Source organism: Triticum aestivum, chromosome 5B, assembly GCF_018294505.1.
Source record: "Triticum aestivum cultivar Chinese Spring chromosome 5B, IWGSC CS RefSeq v2.1, whole genome shotgun sequence".
NCBI lineage: Eukaryota > Viridiplantae > Streptophyta > Magnoliopsida > Poales > Poaceae > Triticum > Triticum aestivum.
Genome location: NC_057807.1, coordinates 143788664 through 143809975, shown reverse-complemented (window position 1 = coordinate 143809975; position 21312 = coordinate 143788664).

Sequence of the window (21312 nt, the reverse complement as noted above, 5' to 3'; positions counted from 1 at the left end):
CAGATGATGATCACGGAGTTCACTAACAACCACAAGCTAGATGCCAAAGTCAATGGGGAGACCATCTTCAAGCTTCAAGAGAAAATCGAGCACCTCCAAGCCCAGATCTATGACCTGCAAAACCAGAACTGTGAGTATGAATATAGATTCAAGAGGATGAGTTTGGCTGCAGATTTAAGGATCCCGAGGACTCGATCATCCTTCTATGATGGTGAGCCTATGCCTTGGAAGATGGACGAAAAGCCTACATCATCAACAACTCCTACTTCACCCCCTCCGAGGACATAATTACATGGGTATGGGCACTCCCCTTGGCAACTGCCAAGCTTGGGGGAGGTGCCCCGGTATCGTATCACCATCACACTCCTATCTTTACCGTTTTATTTAGTTCGATCCTTTTAGTAGTATCTTGATCTAGTAGATTGAAGTTTTAGTATCAAGTAGTTTTGAGCTTTGCTTTGTGATCTCTTTATGTAATCGAGTCCGTGAGCTATCTATAATAAAGATTAGTGTTGAGTCAAGGGCTTTGCTATCTTGCCATGATCTTGAGAAAGTAGAGAATAAAAGAGTTCATATTGATCTTATGGTTAGTGATGACTTCACACATAGAAAGTATGAGGCATAAAAGTTGTTGAGAGTTGATAAACGTAGTTTTGGTCATCGTTGCAATTAATAGGAAGTAATAAGGAAATAGAGGTTTCACATACAAATATATTATCTTGGACATCTTTTATGATTGTGAAGCACTCATTAAGTATAACATGCTAAAAGAGTTGATGTTGGACAAGGAAGACAACATAATGGTTTATGTTTTCTCACATCTCAGTTAAAGTATATTGTCATTGACCTTCCAAACATGCTGAGCTTGCCTTTCCCCCTCATGCTAGCCAAATTCCTTGCACCAAGTAGAGATACTACTTGTTCTTCCAAATATCCTTAAACCCAGTTTTGCCATGAGAGTCCACCATACCTATCTATGGATTGAGTAAGATCCTTCAAGTAAGTTTTCATGTTGCAGGCAATAAAAATTGCCCTCTAAATATGTATGACTTATTAGTGCAGAGAAAATAAGCTTTATACGATCTTGTTGTGGAAGCAATAAAAGCAACGGACTGCATAATAAAGGTCCACATACAAGTGGCAATATAAAGTGACGTTCTTTTGCATTAAGATTTCATGCACCCAATCCTAAACGCACATGACAACCTCTGCTTCCCTCTGCGAAGGGCCTATCTTTTACTTTATGTTTTTACTTTATGCTTGAGTCAAGGTGATCTTCACCTTTCCCTTTTTTATTTTATCCTTTGGCAAGCTCCTCGTGTTTGAAAGATCATGATATATATATCCAATTGGATGTAAGTTAGCATGGATTACTATTGTTGACATCACCTAAAGGTGAATACATTGGGAGGCAACACAATAAGCCCCTATCTTTCTCAGTGTCCGGTTGAAACTCCTTGTAGTTGATGCTAATTGGTTTACTTGGTGGAAGATCATATGTTCAGATCCTTAATGCATATTATTACTCCTCTGATTATGAACATGAATATGCTTTGTGAGTAGTTACGTTTGTTCCTGAGGACATGGGTGAAGTCTTGCTGTTAGTAGTCATGTGAATTTGGTATTCGTTTGATATTTTTGATGAGATGTATGTTGTCTTTCCTCTAGTGGTGTTATGTGAACATCGACTACATGACACTTCACCATTAGTTGGGCCTAGAGGAAGGCATTGGGAAGTAATAAGTAGATGATGGGTTGCTAGAGTGACAGAAGCTTAAACCCTAGTTTATGCGTTGCTTCGTTAGGGGCTGATTTGGATCCATATGTTTCATGCTGTGGTTAGGTTTACCTTAATACTTCTTTTGTAGTTGCGGATGCTTGCAATAGGGGTTAATCATAAGTGGGATGCTTGTCCAAGTAAGGGCAGTACCAAAGCACCGGTCCACCCACATATCAAATTATCAAAGTACCGAACGCGAATCATATGAACGTGATGAAAACTAGCTTGACGATAATTCCCATGTGTCCTCGGGAGCTCTTTTCTCATTATAAGAAATTGTCTAGGCTTGTCCTTTGCTACAAAAAGGATTGGGCCACCTTGCTGCACTTTATTTACTTATTACTCGTTACAGTTTATCTTATCACAAAACTATCTGTTACCTTCAATTTCAGTGCTTGCAGAGAAAACCTTACTGAAAACCGCTTATCATTTCCTTCTGCTCCTTGTTGGGTTCGACACTCTTACTTATCAAAAGGACTACGATAGATCCCCTACACTTGTGGGTCATCACAAGGTAATAAAAGTTGATAACTTTTGTCAACAAGAAAGTCATTTGTCCCTAGACAATCAATAACTAGACTGGCAATCATTCATGCAATTTTATATGAGGGAGAGGCATGAGCTAACATATTTTCTCTACTTGGATCATATGCACTTATGATTGTAACTCTAGCAAGCATCCGAAACTACTAAAGATCATTAAGGTCATGAGACCCAACCATAGCATTAAGTATCAAGTCCTCTTTACTCCCATACGCCATAACCCACTTATCCATGTTCAGGCTACTGTCACCCCACCAACCGACAATAAGCAAAACATGAAAGTATTGCAACACCCTACAGCGGGGACCCCTCATGTTTCCACGAGACGGAGGTCAGCGTAGGACAGCACCAGAAATAAAATATACACTCATACCAACCAAGATCATGATTAACCCATAGGACAAAACGGATCTACACATCATAGGATAACCATAGATCATTGAGAAATAATATGTGGAGCTGAGCATCTTGTTTAAGTAGAGATTACAGCGGGGAGAAGGGGTGTTACACCGCTGTGTTTAGGGGGAGAAAGTTGGTGTTGGCAGTAGCAAGATTGTTGATGTAGATCGCCATCACGATCCTTGCCCTAGCGGCACTCCGGCGCCACCGAGAGAGATTGAGAGAGAGCTCCCCTCCTTCTTCTTCTTCTTTGGCCTCACCCTAGATGGGAGGAGAGTTCCCCCTCTAGTCCATGGCCTCCATTGCAGCGAAGGGGCGGGAGCCCCTCCGAGATTGGATCTACCCCCTGTTCTCTTATGTTTCGCATTCCTGTTTTCTGGTCAAAAGCCGTTTCTTATATTCCCGGAGATCCGTAACTCTGATTGCGCAGAGATTTTGACATAATTTTTTCTAGATATAAGCTTCCCTGCGCCCGTAGAGCCCGAACCGACGTACGAGGTGAGCACAACCCACTACCATGTGCCTGGCCCTTGGGGCGCACCCTAGTGTCTTGTGGGGGCTGTGGGCCCCTGTCTGCGTTGATTCCAAGTCCCAAAAATCATATATGTTCCAAAACAATTCTTCGTAAAATTTTATTGCATTTGGAATTCGTTTGATATGGATATTCTGCGAAACAAAAAACATGCAAAAAAACAGGAACTGGCACTAGGCACTGGATCAATAGGTTAGTCCAATAAATCATATAAAATGTTGCCAAAAGTATGTGAAACTTGTGTAATATTGGCATGAAACAACCAAAAATTATAGCACGATGAAGACGTATCAGGAAAACACTACTGCGGAATGGTGCTAACGCGACACATGTATTGGAGACCTTCGACCAAACTGTGTGCTTTGCATGAATCGTAAACGGTATCGTAATAAAACCATCACCAATAAAATGAACTGTGTGCGATGGTGGAGGCGTGAAGCATGATTCAGATTAGAGTCGTGTGTGCGATACAAGACATACAGTTGATCCATATGAACTGTTTATGGTTAGCCAAAACAACAGAAATTGTCAGCCAAATCAAAGTTTGTGCGATAGACGGCATACAATTTAATCGGATTAACTGTTTGCGATGAGCCAAAACAACAAAAATGGCCAGCCAGATCAAGGTGTGTGCGATAGACGGCAAACAGTTCACTCGGATGAACTGTTTGCAATGAGCCAAAGTAAACACAAACAATTTAGGTTAACAAGATATGTGTGATACGCGATAAACAAGTCAATAATCAGAATTGTGTGGAAAGACCGATAATAACACAGACAATTCCTGCTAATAAGCCGTGTGTGTGTGTGTGTGTGTTGTGGGCAAATGATTGCTGGTATGCAATTGTCAGCGATTGATAAAATCATCACCGATGGATTCCATAGTTTAGTTCGTGTGCGATGTGATTTGCTCAGTTGGGCACACACGTCGTGCTAGCTCGTGCTTCCTTCTTTACTAAGTTTTCCATCGATTAATGGCATTTTGTGAACACGCCACCGTTTCCTGCCACTTCTCTATCGGATTCCCGTCAACAGCGATTGCGCATAAGTCTAGGCAGCGCGCGGCACACGGAGGCACAAGCGCAACCTATAGCCTCTCTACCTTTACAAGCATGCCAACCCACCGAAGCGCTCTGCCATCAATTCCTCGACGGGGAAAATGAGCTGGCCGGTGCAGGTGCCACGGCCCGTTGAGGCCGAGGGCGTCCCCGACAACGCGATGGATGACGTCGTGCTGCGCCTCATCGCCAGGGTTGAGCATATCCTTGGCGTAGGGCGCGACAACGCCGATCAAGATATGTGCGTCAGTGCCGAGAGGCTGCAGCTCGCTACACAACATGATCGGTGGTGCGCCGCAGTGCAAGATAGGCGCGTATGCACCGCATAGCGAGACTGATGGAGCGTCGCAGAGCGAGTGGGGTGGCGCACCGCACAATAAAACAGATCCATTGGCACTTGCCTACTGTCGACAGGGCGTTGCAGCTGGGTACACGGCTTGTTAGTAAGGCTAGAACCCTGTAATGAATTGTTGTTCTTATGACATTGAGACAACATGCGCTTATCGTGTCTTGAAATTTCAAATCTTAATTCAAGAAATAGTTCAAAGAACAAAAACGACAAAAATCAAGAGCTCTACAATTCAGCATTGAATTTCTTCTTTTCATTTGTCAAAGTACGACCAAATTTGGATCTGGAATCTTGTGAAATAGTGCAGTAGTATTGCGTCGATGGGCGATGTTCTCAAAAGACTCACAACTTCTAGAAAAAATAATGTGAGAGTACTAATTAGCAACATAGGCGATTTTAGGATAAACTCCAACACGCCGACACAAACGGATGTAGATTTTGACCTTTTTTTGTTTGGGTTGGTCAAGCGGACGAATGTGTCCGCTTTTTCGTTTGGGTTGGCCGGTTAACCCAATGGTGGCCAACGCATTTCTGCGTGGACTTAATAAAAGTTTAAAACATGCGCACAAATTAAACATAATTTAACATTAAAATGGTCGGTCAACGTCGGCCAAAGTCCACTTAAACATAAATTTAAAAACTAAAAAGAAAACACGTGTCTCCCAACCATCCTGCACGCTGCCCTAGGCATCTCCATCGTCCTTAGAGCCGGTGAGCTCAACGAAGTCTGACGGTAGCGTAGCCCACGGGAAGGCCTGCTGCCACGCCGCCCGTGCCGCCTCCTCCGCTGTCTGCTGCACTGGCGGCTCTGTTGCCCGGCGCATGCTCCTCCACCTCCTGCTCTCGGTACCCTCCTCTTCCTTCCATGCCCAGCGGGCACGACGCTCCTCCTCCTCCTCCTCACACTCGTCCTGCATTTGGCGCTCCCAGTCGGCCTGCTCCTCCGCCAGCGTGCGCTGCCTCTAGTGCTTGAGGTACGCGCCTCCTGCTCTGGCGTCGCGCGTAGTGCGATGGTCGATGTGCTCACCTACTTGGGGAGGACGCCAGTCCATGCATACCTTTCCTCAACGGTGGGTGGTTGCAGTACCACCTCCATGTGCTCTGCCTTGGGCGTGGCCGACGCAGGTTCAGGCAGCGGCGGCTATGGCGGAGGCTAGACATAGTCCCCCACTGTCGACAGCTACAACGCCTCTTCCATGCCCAGCCAGCGCGCGTTCTCCTCGCGATGGGGCTCCTCAAGGGCACGCTGGAGAGCCTCCTTGATTGCGGCATGGTATGCCACGTCCGCCTCCTCGTCCTCCTGCGCAACCGCCAGAGGCGGCAGTGCATAGCCAGAGTCAACCTGGACGACGCCACGACCTCACAATTTGTGCTCGATGGTGAACCATTCTTCCAAGTTGGGGAAGTCTGGCACGTACGTTGGGTCGCAGCGCTGCTCCAGCGTCAGGACGGCACAACTCTTGCGCACCTCCTCGACGTGCGCACGTAGCGACCGCATCACCTTCGACACCGGGATGTGGTGCGTGTCGAGTTGCTAGCCGTCGGGCCATGGGAGCGGCATGCGGTACTGCTAGTCGTATTGCACGCAGTGCACTAGGATGTAGAGCCGGTCCCAAGGGCGGCGAGCCCTCCCCGCCCGCGGCACCAAGGTGAAGGCGTCCGACGACGACAACATGTGGGATGAGCCAGCTCCAGCATCGAACTTGCACCTGCCCTTGCCCTTGCTGTTGAAGAATCCCATGGCGGACGGGCGAGCTAAATAGAGTTTCCTATCACCGGCGGGGAAGTGAGGGTGACCAAATGTGGACGGGAGTGGGAGAAGTGGATGAGGCTGCCCCCCCCCCCCCCGCGCTTGCATTTAAGAAATACGTCAACTCCAGAGGCTTCCATACGCTGCCATGCGAGCCCAAGGTAGGTGGACACATTAACTACGACCACGTGGGGTAGTTGGGTGGCCGACACGTGCACACCGAGCGGCCGCCGACGCGTCCATCTTGTATCTATGTGGATGCAAATCCAACACAAATATGAGCCCTCCAAACGAACAACAAGCAGACGGATTTTGGATTTACGTCGGCGTGTTGGGCCGGTGTTTTCGTTAGTTCAAACGAACAAGTACGAACCATTTGGGTTGGCACGTTGGAGTTGTCCAATAAGCTAGCAGTTGGAAAAGGAAGCACGTATTCCCTGCAGTGGTGCCCGACCAAAGGTAGATGCACCCCGCTCAAATTTATAAGACTGTATGTAAGGGCATCTTCAACGGCAACCCGCAGAAAAATTCCCGCATCCGTCCGCGGACAGGGGGGCCAGTCCGCGGACACAGATGCGGAAGGTCGACATCTAACGTTAGCCGCATACATTTTCAAAACAACTCAAACAAACCGAACGAAATTCGTGCAAACATGATGAATTTTTATATAAACATGGCCGATTTCATTGAAAGTAGGATAATTTGTACATAAAGCAGGACGATATTTCGTCCGGTGAACTAAAACCTAAAACTAAAACCCTAAACTATCCTATACTTCATGGTGACCTCGTAGCCAATGTCGGGCTGGCCAGCTCCTCCTCCTCCGTCATTGTCGCCCGACCCTTCGTCGGAGTCGGAGTCATCTTCGTTGGGCTTGGGGCGGTGGAAGGTGGTGGTGCCGCGACAAGGCTTTCTGGCGGCTGCTTGACGCTCGCGGATGATCCTCTCATCCTCCTCCTGCGCCATGCGCAATGCGGCCGCGGCTACGGAGGACATGGGCTGGGGGAGAGGGTGGCGGTCATTGGAGGCGTCGTCTTCGGCGGTGGCGGCGTTCTTGGCGAGGGACCATTCCTTACCGTACCTGTCATCTCCCTGTGCCGGAGACGGCTCTTCGCCATATCTGACGTCGTCACGAGGCGGTTCAGGGCCTAGGCATACTCTAGGTCTGGGTCCGTCGCGATGTGTGGCGGCGGGACGTCGGAGTCCGTGAACTGGGATCGGCGCGGGGTGTTGCGCCTTTCCCGCCGGCGCTGCTCTCGGTCGGCGTACTCCTGCACCATCAAGGCGTTCCGGGACGACGACGAGGAGGAGGAGCCACCGCGGAAGTAGTGCAGAATGTGCCCGCGCGCCTTGGGCAGGGGGGCGAGCGGCGCTCATCCTTGACGACACGGCGAGGCGGTGACGAGCAACGCTCCACCTTCACGGCTCGCCGGGGCAGTGGCGAGAGCTGCTCATCCTTCATGGCGCATGGGCGGCGAGGGGAGCTGCTCTTCCTTGACGGGCGTCCGATTTGGACGCCGCTGCTACGCGGCGGCCGAGAGCGTGGAGGGAATGCCAGCTCCAGCTTCACGGGAAGGACGCTCCCGGTGGCGGAACTGGGACGTTGGTGTGGACGATGGAGTGACGGAGCATCAGCTTCATCTGCTCCTCGAACTCCGTGTCGGTGCCGCCGTAGACCTAGCCTGGCACCGCTGGCGTGGACTGGGGCGGCTGCTTGTCCCCCTCGTCGCCGGAGGAGATGATGATCTCCGCCCGTGCCTAGTCGCTGCCAGCCGACGAGGGTGGCGTCTCCACGAGCTGCCAGATCCCGCCCCAGAACCGCATGCCAGTGCCGACGACCAGGACTTGCCCATCACCGGAGGACGTGGAGGGGGTGCGGCAAGGAGGAGGGAGGAAGAGGAGGATTAAATGTGGCGCAACAGCCAGGCCATGCGAAAGGCCGGTCAACCGCTTCAATGTGGCGCAACAGCCCGAGTTGGTTCCTGGGGAACCAGCATCCGCATTGAAGTGGCGACTGCCAAGAGGTCGCGCCGGTCAGCGCCGCCCTTCCTCCTTCGGTCACATCGCGTCATCAATGCCGGCGTCCGCATGCTCTGGGCCGACATGAATATGGCACGGTAAGCGGCGTGTGCATCGGAAGAAAAGCGTGGGAGGTGCGGGTGACGGGTTTTTGACGGGTCAGGGCGATAAGAAGCGGGCTTGGGAGCGGTCCGGACTCCCGCAACCTCCCCCACTTTTGTCTCTGATTCGTGGGGGAAATCGCATCCGGACCGCTTCGCGGACTGATACAGATCGGTGTTGTATGGCTTTCGCGGTCCGGACAGTACGATCCGAATGATTGCGGAAGGTTTACGGTCCGCTTTAATGATATCATAAGCTATGCGTATACGTATTTACATAAAAAACCTTGCAGTTCTTTGGATATCTCCCGACACAATTTTCTTTTCTTTGGTAAGTCCGCCCCTCTCGACGGGCAGCGGTGCGCGGCAATTACTACGATCTCCAGCACACGCAAGTAGGTGACGGGCAGCAGCTGCAATGAAACCAAGGTGAAGGACGATGCCCTTTTCAATGTTCCATCGTGTACGTGAGCCAAGCCTGTGATGTAGACATAAAATCTGATGTGATAATTTAATAAGAAGGGACAGTAATGTTATGATCTCAAACAAAAACAGTGCTAAACACGTGTAAGTAGGTGAAAGCATAATTTGAGTCTGCTAAGGCCTTTTTCAATGCATGAATGCTTACATGAGGTGCTAAACATATTAAAAAATTTAGCAACTAAAGGCTTTAATTTATAGGTGCTTAACTTGTTGTGGTGAAGTATTATTTGTTTAATGATTTAGCAATTTTTTTTGAGGGGTTAAACCAAGCTTCATTACTCAAAGTCCACATGATGTGAAATACACGGATCATGGGGTAGCCCTAACCAGACATGTCGCCCTATCTGCATCCATATTAGATGCTCTACCTTTAAAAGAGAAATTAAAATTAAAAAATATTGCTCTTTGGTTGATCTCCGTAATGATTGCTCCATACTCTCCACGAGACTGCTTGGCAATGTCATTGATCACTTGCTTTGAGTCAGAGGCTATGACAAAGTAATAATTTAGCAACTAAACTTCTTCATGCATTGGTGGGCTTCTTTCATTTAAGTGTTTTGCCTACGTTTGCGCTCTTGGCATTGTATTTTTCTAAGGTCATCACGCTCATCTCTTTTCTTTTAATTACCTTGCCACATCAGGTTTTTCGTCTACATGATCGCCTTACACATGTACAAAGTGAAGCATTGAAAGAGGCCTAAACAACCATGCATTAGAGACTTGAGATGCTAATCTATTTAATGCACTTAGCATCCATCTAAACATCTTTACATTGGAAGAGGCCTTGACACACTGCCAACTGGCCGCACAACAATCTCAGCTTCGGGCCTCCTAAATTGGACGCTTGAGATACTGAGCCAGGCAACATTTTCAAGAAAGCAATTAAATATCACTAGAGCTATTCTGAAAAAATCTGTTGTGCCGTTCACTGTGGCATATAGTCGGGGCTTCGATCAGGGGCGCCCCTGACTAGGCCGACCTATTTCCTTTTTTGTTTCCTTTTTTCTGTTTTCTTTTCCTTTTTGTAGTATATTTTCTTTTTCAAAAAATGTTATTTTTTAAAATGTCTACTTTTACCAAAATTTAGAAAATGTTACTATTTTCAACTTTTGGTCAGAAATTTCAGAATTTTCTCAAAAATTAAAATTCTGGAAAATGTTGTGTTTTTGAAATTTTTGTTCAGAATTTCAACAAAAATCCTGATTTCAAAATTTGTTCAAAAATTCAAAGAATGATCATATTTTCTTAAAAATATTTTTTTCAAAACTTTTCAAAAGCCTGAAAAATGCTTGACCTTTATTTAAACAAATGTTCAGGGTTTCAAAAAAAACATATCATATTTTCCAAAAAAAATCATTTTTCTGAAATTTTATTTTTAGAAAATAATATATCCGATTTTAAAAAAATTATTCATGTTTCCAAAAAATGTTAGAAATTTAAAAAATTGTTGGCATTTTAAAGTAATGTTCCAAATTTCATAAATTGTACACGTTTTAAGAAAAAATGTTTGAAATTACAATTTTTTTCTAAATAGATTTGGAACTTCAAAAATTCTTTGCATTGCCAAAAAAATAATACAGATATTGCAAATTGCTCAGAATTTGTAAGCAAGGTTAAAAAAATGTTTTAAATCTGCTGCTGCTCTTTATTCTTAAAAAATTGCGCTACACATTAGTGAACAACAATCAAAAGCTCAGGTGGCTAGTTGCATGGGGTCAGTAGTCGGAAGTTCGAGTCCTTGAAAGCGCGCTCTTTTTTGGGGTTTTTTTTAGCGTCGCGCTGTTGCGCTGGACTCACTTCGTTTGGTGCCGAGTGGGCTGGCCCAGCCGCAACCCCATGTGAACACATAGCTCTACACAATCAAAATCACTAATTGAAGAGTACTCATTACGAAGATCACTCCCATCTTTTCAGGTTGCGACAAGTGGCGCTGCATGTGCGCCACTTGTCGCAACCTGGGAGTTTTTCTTTTTTTCGTAGATTCGTTTACTCAAAATGTTTTATCTCTTAAACTGTGCGTCCAAATCTCAAACATTTTCACCGTTGGATTCCCCGCGTCGAGATTTTTAAAACTAGATCCAATGTTGATAGGTTTTGACAAAAAAAATTTCACAAGAAAAATCGGACAAAAAAATCAAACCAGGAGCACGGGTTTTTCCTTTCCGAAAGAGGCACGCCCATGCCTCTCGCGAAATCACAACCATGCCTCTTGCGGAATCAAAACCATGGCTCCAGCGGAAGAAGAAAAACAAAAAACGCGCTTTTTCGTTTTTCGAGAGGCGCGGCCGTGCCTCTCGCGAAAGCACAGCCGTGCCTCTCGCGGAAGGAAAAATAAACAGAAAACACATTTTTTTTCATTTTCTGAGAGGCACGGCCGTGATCCTCACGAAAGTACAACCGTGCCTCTCGCGAAAGAAAAACAAAACAGAAAACATGTTTTTTCGTTTCCGAGAGGCACGGCCATGCCCCTCGCGAAAGCACACCGTGCCTCTCGTGGAAGCAAAACTGTGCCTCTTGCGGATGAAAAAAAAAATAGAAAACACATTTTTTTTCTATTTCCGAGAGGCATGGCCGTGACTCTGGCGAAAGCAAAACTATGCCTCTCGTGAAAGAAAACCCGTGACTCTCGTGAATCAAACAAACACATTTTTTTCACGCATTTTTTTTAAATTTTTTTATCCAAAAGCTAAGGAAGACCGTTGGAAAACCAAAAGGTCAAAAGCTAACAAACCATGCCTTTATTTGTTCTTTCTTCGGGTTCTTTGATTTTCTTTACTTTCCACTGATTTTCTTTGGTTTTCTTCGGGTTCTTTCTATCCTTTTATGTCTTGTTTTTTATGGTTTCATCGTTTTTATTTGGTTTTAGAGTTTTTTATTGACTTTTTCTCTAGGTGTTGTTTCTATCCTTTTTATGTTCATTTTTCATGTACATGTAATACATTTATTTTTATACATGTAAAAATACACAATTAAATATTTTGGGAAACAAATATTTTTGATGTCTGCATTTTTCGTATACATTAAGAACATTTCTATACTTGTTTAACATTTGTTAATAAATTATTAGCACTTTAAATACAATGATTGATATTTCTTTCAAATACATGTTTGATGTCTACTTTTTGCATAAGCATTATACATTTTTCACATACATGTGAAACACTTATTTGATATACATTTAATATTTTCCAAATACACCATTAACATTTTTTTATAATGTTAGTTTTTTTAAACACGGCAACACTGTAAAAATTTCACAAACGAAGTTTTTGTATGCTATCAAAACTTTCATATACATTTGAGAAAAACAATTATACATGTTTACTTTTCTAACATACATAATTAAAATTTTCTCATATATATGTTTTGATGTCTAATTTTTTGCATGCACATTATTTTTTGTAGATACCAGGAACATTTTATGCACATCTAACATTTTTAAGATACATCATTAACAATTTTTTTCATATATTGACATCTACTTTTAACATTTTTGATGTCTACACACACACACACACACACACACACACACACACACACACACATATGTATGTATGTATGTATGTATATGTATTGACGTCTACTTTTATCGTACACATTGTACATTTTTTCTGCATGCATTATAAACATTTTTCCATACACCTTTAACATTTTTCATTCTTTATGTAAAGTGATTTTTTATAGTAGATATATTTAGAAATATAAGCAAAAGTAAAAAAAATAAAGCAAGAAACAAAGGAAAAAAATAAAAAATGACACAAAAGACACCCAACGCCTGCATTCCCTGCTTGGCTGGCCCACGCTGCTTGACGTGAGGCTGCACTGTGTCTCGCTGCAAGCGAGACATAGCCGCACCCACCAAACAGACCCGCATTGCTTGAATTAAGTCAACGGACGACACTCTATGAGTTAAGTCAACGGATAACAGGACAATTTCATGGAGTTATCCTAATCTGTTGAATTTTCAAATTCATGAATTTTTTGAAATCTGTGAACTTTTTCAATTTCATGAAATTATTCAAGTCCGTGGTTTTTTAGAGAAGTCAATGGATGAAGTCATCACTCTATGAGTTAAGTCAATGGACAACAGGTCAAGTCAACAGATCAATGAGGGAGCTTCTCGTGCCATAGAGTGATCAAGTATCTTATTCAGCCGAGCTACCGAATTAATAGCCCGCGGCTTGCTACTCTTCACGTGAGAGTCAATGGCCGATTGGGTGTTTTAAGCACTGCATAGGAGGTCTCCCGCATATGCCATGTTTTGTTTGACCACAAGATACTCATGCATGTTTTGGGCGGATAAATTTGGCTCATTTGGTTGCCTGGGCCACATGAAGTAAATGTCCCGCACGAAACTTAAAGCATTTCATAATATCGAATCAACGTGGCTAAAACATAGCCTTTCCTTAATATCCTTGACCTAATCCTTTCTAATCTACACAACGATGCTTCGATTCATGATAAGCTTTACACAAAAAAGATGCACATCGATGTTATGATTCCATTCCAGCAATCCGTTCCTAGTTTTGTTGCCGATTGGTCCTGAATATCGTGATTATGTTTGGAGATTTTTTTGGATGAATTTTGTCAAATTTATCGCTAAGGTGATCTATATCTTCTTACTGTACAATACTATAACTTGTTAACTAGATCGTTGATGGCGCGCGTTTCTTCTATTTTGAATGTTATGTGAGAGTGTTAGAAATTTATGTACACACATAGAGTTCATGTTAGTTTATACAGATAATAATGTGTTAGTACAAAGTGATAGTGTCTCCCATGAAGCTGATAATAGTTGGTCCACAGGCCTGCGAAGGACTTTATATATCACTACAATATTGCGTTTGATTTCAGTTTTTGTGAGTACAATGTGCAACTGTAACTATTGATGATGCAATAAATTTGTCACGTCAATTGTAGTAGTGTCTCATTGTGGGTGAAAATTTGTCACGTCAATTATAGTAGTGTCTTAATTGTCTTCGAACATTAAGCTATAGCTTCACATCGGGGTTTTTGGTCATTTTAATAAAGAAAGACAAGATCCTATGGAGGACCAATCGGAGAGAAAATATGTTTGGTTATCAATGTTCTATTGCTTAAATCAACTTTACTTTTTTCCTAATGAAGCATGCTTTTTCTCATGTAAGATTACATTTGACAAATCAGATTCAAGGTCCCTGAATCGTTATGGTGAAAACTTAAATGAAACAAGTGAGCTTTCAGACGAGTGCATGTTCAAATGTACCAAACACTTACGAGTACAACACAGAAGGAAGGGCAGTTCAGAGATTTGCAAAAAATAGCATTGGAGCAGCACAAATAACTTCACATACACGATATCTTAATAATACTGGGAATGTATGATTTGAAACATTACACTCATACCTGGGTAGAGAAAATGCTAAGTATTTGGGTAAATTACAGACTTGTAGCCTTTGCGCGACAAAAATATTGAAGGGTTTATTTATTAATATTAGGGCACTCCAAGATGCTATAGTCAATCTTCTTACTGGAAAACTTCACAAAGGCCTTGAGCTTGAAGCTTTATCAAGAGTGCAATGCAAAAGGCTGTTGTCAATCTTGTTCCTGCAAAAAAAGAAAAACCGATTTAGGAAGTTGGAAATCATGTGAAAATCGACAATGTGAACTATGTAATAGTATTATGTTGTGTACTTATTTTTTTGGTTTAATAGCACACTTCTTGCATCTACAAGGGCTTCCAGTTCTCCAGTCCTTGTATTATCAACGGGACTAATAAAAGTGCTTAGGCAAACTTGCCCTGAATCTAGCACTCCAGTTGGCCAACTCCTCCTGCTCGTTGTGCCTCAGGTCGTAACTAAAATAGCCCCTCCCCTGCCGAAGGGAAGTTTGTTATGATGATCTTATGTGATGAACACATGTTACAGGTTCATCCACTTCTTTATGCACACAAATCTGATCACGGACATAGCGGAGAGCATTGAAAAGAACAACCGTTGCCTGTCCGATAGTCTTCACTTATTTACTATATGCCGTGATGTCTTCCGTTGTAAGAAAAATAATGAAATACAAACTGCACTTACTGAACTCTTCCATTGATTTGCTGACATCACTGCCCCCAGACTGAACCAAGTGTATCTTGCCTGACAATATTACATTTCCCATACATCAAGATCTTACAAATGGAAACGAACAAAACCAAAAATTCTGCAAATAATAAGAATGTCATGAATTCAGAGATGAAAGCACAATCTACTGAAAATGACGGGAGTCTAAACTAAGCTGCATGAAAGCTACATTAAAGTCCTTGACTCGATAGGCAGCTCCTAGTTGTCTCTCCTTTTATCGAAAAGCCATAGGAGCTAGTCTGACTCCCAGTAGGTAGGTCCGTTTTCTAACTTTTTTGAGAACTAGAGTAGGATCTACTCTACAGGAGGTACATATTCAGACACCATCAGTGGTCCGAGTCCTTCCGGTACGTTGGCAAAGATCTCCTGATCGCCTGCAGTTCTTGTGGACGCAGCAAGCCCGTGGGCTAGCTCATTGCATGATCTTCCCACATGGTTAAAACTGTAGCTCGCAAGCATAGCAATGGGACCGAGGCTGTCCCCGTACGGCTAGTTCTTTTATGATTGCATGTCAGTCCATCTCCAGTATCAGAGGGCCTCTGTAATACTTTGCTAGAGTAAGCAGCCCAGTAAGTGCAGCTTTCGCTTCGGCCTCCTCGACGCATCGGCTAGCTGACAGGCTTCTGCGGAGTGAGACAACCACATGGCCTTTGTTGTCCCTGGCGACTGCTCCAGCAGTGGATTCGCGTGAATCGGCTTGGAATGCTGCGTCAGTATTCAGCTTAACCGTGTCTTGTACCGGTCCCGCCCACTTCATGCTTTGTCCCCGTAGGCAGCATGTTTTATCCACATCTCCAACCCTAGGCACATTATCAGCCATTGCCGCTGTAACTAACTCCTCGGCGTATTTCTTTAGGAATTGTACAGAGCCCAAGATAGATTCTTTGTCGTCGTGTCGTAGTATGTCCTCTCTCAGGTGCCAGCACCTCGACAGCAGGAGTAAGATTTTTGATCGCATTTCCTCAGGTTCTCTGTCTAGCAGGACCTGCAGCCAGTCAGTTCCTGTATTTCTGAAAGATTTCTCCGATGGTAATGTCCACTCCTTCCTCATGGCCTCTCGGAGGGCCCTGCTCTTTGAGCATGTGATCACTGCATGATGTTCATCCTCCACCCCGTTGCCGCAGATATTACACGTCGAGTCCACCTCGAGTGTCCTCTTGAATTTGTTACTTTTTGTGGCCAGTGTATTTGTGGCTACTTTCCACCAAAAAATTCTAACTTTTTCGGGCACCTTGGCTTTCCAAATGAGATCCCAAATACTCCGGTCACCCGCATCCCTAGTCAAGCTTGAAGGGTTTGAGTTTTCATTTTGGGATAAGGTTGCTTGCAATTTGTACGCACTTCTGACTGAAAACACTCCATTCTTTTCACAATGCCAAGCTATGCAATCTCTTGTATCCGTCCTTGCGATGGGTATCTTGCATATTTCTTCAACATCAAACTGGTGGAATATTTGGCGAATCAAATTTACATTCCATTCCTTCCCATCCTCTTCCATGAGTTGGTTCACCCATCGGAGCCGAGACCTTCTAATAAATGCTGCAGTCTTAAGGCCTTCTTTTCGAGGGATCCATTGATCTCGCTGAATCTGAATATTTTTCTCATCGCCCACTCGCCAGATTAAACCCTTCTTCAGTAGTTCTAGGCCAAATTCTATTGCCTTCCACACCGGGGAGGTATCCAAGGCAAAGACGGTGTCTAGAAGGTCACCATTCGGATATTACTTTGATTTCAGGACTCTCGTGGATAAACTATCCGAGAATTGGATTAGCCTCCAACCTTGTTTAGCAAGGAGTGCTTGGCTGAATAGATGCATGTCTCTGAAGCCTATCCCACCAGCCCGTTTTGTCGGCGTCCTGGACTTGGGGGTATCCAGTCCTGCCTGCCTGCGGCCCACCACGTGGCTCCATCGACGACCTGGTACGGCCCAACTTCAACACCAACACAGCAAGACCCTCGCGAGGGGCCAAGCCTCGCGAGGCGGACGACGCCAAGACCTCCGAAGGAGTTGGCCTCCTTAGGAGGGCTCCTAAGGGGCAGAGAGTTCTATGCAGCTACCTCACGAGGCTCAGCTGACGTGAGCCATGACGATCAAGGTTAGGCGGGCGCCAGGTGGGTGCAGAGCGCATGTTTCCTCTTCGGTGATAGGGAGGCAAGCCACAGGCTTGGAGTTCCGAGGAATCAGCCAAAGGTTTCCATTCCGGTGCAACAAGACCAAGACCGCCAGGACGGCAGGACGGAGGTCATTACCGAGCCCACTGCAGCGTCACGACCAGAGGCTTTTCACAGGCGAAGACTACTTTTGTCAGGATAGACTATACTACTTGTCCCCTTTCAAATCCCGCCGTTGTGGAATCCCTTCCCGCTCATATTTGGGAAGAGGACCAAGGCGACTATATATAGGACTTAGCCACCACCATAGTGGGGGGAGATCCATTCCACCCCGAGCACCACACCAGCTCAAGAACACCTCACCTCCTGAGGCTTGTTCATCCTTTGTACTAGTTCATCCATAGCCCCTCGAGGCAATCCACTACACCACACTGGATTAGGGTATTACACCACAACGGTGGCCCGATCCAGTATAAATCTCTGTGTCTTTGTGTCTCTGTGAGCTCTACACGCTAGGCTAGAGAGGCTCGCGAGTAGGCAGGCTAGGCAGGTTGAGATCTCCGCACGCACCCCAGTGTTCGAACCTCTCACGGGTTGCCGGATCCCGAAATCCGACATTTGGCGCGCCAGGTAGGGGAGGTGGTCGAGGCATTGGCCGAGCGAGGGACGGTGCCGTCGCCGACGGATTGGATGATGCGTGCGCGGTCTGTGAGGATGGCACGGCTAACGCCACCTTCACCATAGGGGTTGGCCTCCCATAGGATCAAGAGGAGGCATTTATCAACTTTCTGCGAGCCAACAAGGATGTATTCGCCTGGGAACCCAAACACCTGGCCGGGATCCCGAGGGGGATAATCCAGCACCACCTGAGGGTATGCCCAAATGTGCAGCCGGTAAAGCAAAAGGCTCGCCGACAGTCCACCGAGAAGCAGGCCTTCATTGTCCAAGAAACCCGTAAGCTACAAGCCGCAGGGGTCATCAGAGAGGTGCGGTACCCAGAATGGCTGGCGAACCCCGTTATCGTCCCCAAGAAAGGGGGAAGGAGCGCATGTGTGTCGACTTCACCAACTTCAACAAGGCCTGCCCTCAAGATCCCTTTCCGCTCCCTTGCATCGACAAGATCGTCGACTCCACCGCCGAGTGCGACCTGTTGTGCTTCCTGGACGCCTTCTCCGGCTACCACCAAATTAAGATGGCCGTGGAGGATGTGGAGAAGACGACATTCCTCACCCCATGCAGGGTGTACTACTACACCTGCATGCCCTTCGGGCTGCGCAATGCCGGAGCAACCTTCCAGCGATTGATGCACATCGCCCTGGGTTCGCAGCTCGGGAGGAACGTGGAGGCCTATGTCGATGATATAGTGGTGAAGTCTCGGGAGGCCAGGACTCTGATAGAAGATCTGGAGGAGACGTTCGCCAGCCTGCGCACGGTGGATCTTCGGCTTAACCCCGAGAAGTGTGTGTTCAGGGTCCCCTCCAGCAAGCTGCTAGGCTTCTTGGTATCGCACAAAGGGATCGAGGCTAATCCAGGAAAGGTCAAGGCAATAGAAGACATGAACCCCCCCAAAGACCCTGAAGGAGATGCAGAAGCTAGTTGGCTGGTAACCTCACTTGGACGCTTCATTTCCAAGCTGGGGGAGCATGCCCTCCCATTTTTCAAGCTGATGAAGAGGAAGGAGCCATTCGAGTGGACCCCCGAGGCAGACGCAGCCTTCCAGGACCTCAAGAGATATCTGACCAGTCCGCCCATGATGGTGGCACCGCGCCCTCTCGAGCCCTTGTTGCTCTACCTGGCAGCAACCCCACACTCAGCAAGTGCCGCCCTGGTGGCACTAAGGAAGGAGCGCCCGGTCAAGAAGCCGCAACAGGATGCACAACCAGCAAGCGAAGTGCAGCACACCGCGGGGAAGGCATCTGAAGTCTCGGCCGGCGCAGCGGTCGACATTCCTCCTGAGGCTACAAATGACCCTGTGGCCGTCGAGGCTCCGGAGCGCAGGCCTCATGAGGCCAAAGGGGACCTGTGTCCTCGTGAAGAACATGATTCTGCTGATGCCTCCCCCCTCATCAAGCACCCCATTTACTTCGTCAGCACAATACTGAGGGAGGCCCGGGCACGCTACCCCATGCCCCAGAAGCTCTTGCTCGCACTTCTAGTCACCTCCAGAAAGCTGAGCCACTACTTTCAAGGCCACCCCATCAAAGTTGTCTCAGCATACTCGCTAGAGAGGGTGCTCCAGAGCCCGAACGCAGCCGGGCGAGTTGCTGAATGGAACATTAAGCTTCAAGCATTTGATCTCGAGTTCAGTACCACCAGGGTCATCAAGGGCGCGGCCCTCGCTGACTTTGTGGCCGAGTGGACCGATGCTCCAGACCACGGAGTAAGCGAGGACTGCTCCCTCTTGCCAGGAGATGAAGACCCGGACGGATGGATCATGTACTTTGATGGGGCGTTTGCTCGACAAGGCGCAGGGGCAGGAGCCATCCTCATCTCACCCTCCAAGGAGAAGCTTTGCTATGCAATACAACTCTGCTTTCAGCGGGGCGAGAAGGTCTCCAACAACATCGCAGAATTCGAAGGCTTGCTCACCGGGCTCAGGGCCGCGGCCGCGCTGGGGGTAAAGCGCCTCACCATCAAGGGCGACTCTCAGCTTCTCGTCAATTTCTCCAACAAGGAATACACGCCTAAGTACGAACACATGGAGGCGTACCTAGAAGAGGTGCGCAAAATGGAGAAGCGGTTCATGGGCGTGGAGCTGCAGCATGTGCCGCGCGGGATGAAAAAGGAAGCAGATGACATCACCAAAAGAGCCTCTCGCAGACTTCCTCAGGAGCCAGGGGTGTTTGAGGAGAAGCTCTTCAAGCCATCTGCGGTCCTGCACGTCGCGACTCCAGCACACCTCAGGAGGACTTACCGCAAGCACCCGAGACAGGCGCTCTAGCCTGCGGTCACCCCTCAGGAGCCGGCTTGCTGCTCACGCTCGAGCCTCAGGAGGGGTGCTGGACAGAAGAGTTGAAGGCGTACTTGCTTCAAGGGACCCTGCTAGAGAGGGAAGAGGACGCTGAGCGCGTGGCCCGTCAACCACCGCGTACTGTATCAATGATGGTGAGTTATATCACAGGAGGCCCAATGATGTTTCATTGCGGTGCATCTCCAGGGAACAGAGGCTCGAGCTGCTGGCGAACATCCACGGTGGGGATTGCGGGCATCACTCCTCGTCACGCACCCTGGTGGGCGAGGTGTTCCGCAACGGTTTCTATTGGCCCACCGCTCTCAACGACGCTACCGAGCTGGTGCGCCCCTGTGAAGCATGCCAGTTCCACGCCAAGCAGATCCATCAGCCCGCTCAGGGCCTCTAGATGATCCCACTCACGTGGCCATTTGCGGTCTGGGGGCTGGACATCTTGGGGCCATTCCCTCGGGCACCAGGGGGCTACCGATACCTCTACGTCGCCATCGACAAGTTCACCAAGTGGGCAGAGGTAAAAGCCGTGCGCACTATCCCAGCAGGATCAACCGTCAACTTCATCAAGGGAATCGTGAGCCGATTTGGGGTCCCCAATCGCATCATCACCGACAATGGCTCACACTTCACTAGCAATCTTTTCAAAACATATGGTGCTAACCCTTGAACGCAGATCTGCTACGCCTCAGTAGCACACCCACGGAGCAATGGACAGGCTGAGAGAGCCAATGCAGAGGTCCTGAGGGGCCTCACGACCCGCACCTTCAAGAAGAAGCTCGAGGCCTGCGGCAGGGGCTGGCTTGACGAGCTGCAGTCCGTGTTGTGGTCCATCCGCACCACCGCGACCAAGCCAACAGGAGAAACGCCTTTCTTCCTCGTCTATGGAGTAGAAGCGGTTCTCCCTCACGAGGTCAAGCATCGCTCCATGCGGGTCCTGGCGTTTGATGAAACGTAGCAGGATGCCACGCGGAGGATGGATCTCGTGCTGGGGGAGGAACGCCGCCGTGAAGCCTCACTCCAGGGAGCGAAGTACCAGCAGGCGCTGCGGTGGTACCACTGCTGCAGCGTCCACTCCAGGACGTTAGATGTGGGCGATATCGTCCTGAGGCTGGTG